The following is a 1,297-nucleotide window of genomic DNA, read 5'->3' on the forward strand; positions in this document are numbered from 1 at the left end:
GTTTTTAACTGAGTTCTTACAGATCTGTGAGACTGTTAAGACAAATGGAGTAGATCCTGAAGTCTACAAGCTCATGCTTTTCCTTTTTGCTGTAAGAGACAGAGCTAGAACATGGTTGGACTCACAACCTAAGGATAGCCTGGACTCTTGGGATAAGCTGGTCACGGATTTCTTGGTTAAGTTCTTTCCTCCTCAAAAGCTGAGCAAGCTTAGAGTGAATGTTCAGACCTTCAAGCAAAAAGATGGTGAATCCCTCTATGAAGCTTGGGAAAGATACAAGAAGATGACCAAAAAGTGTCCTTCTGACATGTTTTCAAAATGGACCATGATAGATATATTCTATTATGGTCTGTCTGAGTTTTCTAAGATGTCACTGGACCACTCTGCAGGTGGATCCATTCACCTAAAGAAAACCCCTGCAGAAGCTCAGGAACTTATTGAAATGGTTGTAAATAACCAATTCATGTACACTTCTGAGAGGAATTCCGTGAATAATGGGGCGCCTCAGAGGAAGGGAGTTCTTGAAATTGATGCTCTGAATGCCATATTGGCTCAGAAAAAAATGTTGACTCAGCAAGTCAACATGATTTCTCAAAGTTTGAATGGATGGCAAAATGCATCTAATGGTACTAAAGAGGCATCTTCTGAAGAAGAAGCTTATGATCTTGAAAACCCTGCAATGGTAGAGGTAAATTACATGGGTGAACCTTATGGAAACACCTATAATTCTTCATGGAGAAATCATCCAAATTTCTCATGGAAGGATCAACAAAAGCCTCAACAAGGCTTTAATAATGGTGGAAGAAATAGGTTTAGCAATGGCAAGCCTTTTCCATCATCTTCTCAGCAACAGACAGAGAATTCTGAGCAGAGCACCTCTAACTTAGCAAATATAGTTTCTGATCTGTCTAAGGCCACTTTAAGCTTCATGAGTGAAACAAGGTCCTCTATTAGAAATTTGGAGGCACAAGTGGGCCAGCTGAGTAAGAAAGTCATTGAAACTCCTCATAGTACTCTCCCAAGCAATAATGAAGAAAATCCAAAAAGAGAGTGTAAGGCCATTGATATAATCAATATGGCCGAACCTAGAGAGGAAGGAGAGGACGTGAATTCCAATGAGGAAGACTTCATGGGACATCTCTCAAGCAAGAAGGAGTTTCCTATTGAGGACCCAAGGGAATCTGAGGCTCGTATAAAGACCATAGAGATCCCATTAAACCTCCTTCTGCCATTCATGAGCTCTGAAGACTATTCTTCCTCTGAAGAGGAAGAAGAAGTAACTGGAGAGCAAGTTGCT

The 1,297-nt window shown here is 40.7% G+C and overlaps 1 non-coding gene across 1 annotated transcript; it reads right to left on the minus strand.

Annotated features, from left to right (window-relative positions):
- Positions 1 to 205: 205 nt before the first annotated feature.
- Positions 206 to 309, minus strand: LOC127740919 (small nucleolar RNA R71). The gene has a single exon (XR_008001775.1). It is a non-coding gene; the product is annotated as a small nucleolar RNA R71 (small nucleolar RNA).
- Between the last annotated feature and the right edge of the window lie 988 nt (positions 310 to 1,297).

The sequence above is a fragment of the Arachis duranensis genome, chromosome 7 (assembly GCF_000817695.3).
Source record: "Arachis duranensis cultivar V14167 chromosome 7, aradu.V14167.gnm2.J7QH, whole genome shotgun sequence".
NCBI lineage: Eukaryota > Viridiplantae > Streptophyta > Magnoliopsida > Fabales > Fabaceae > Arachis > Arachis duranensis.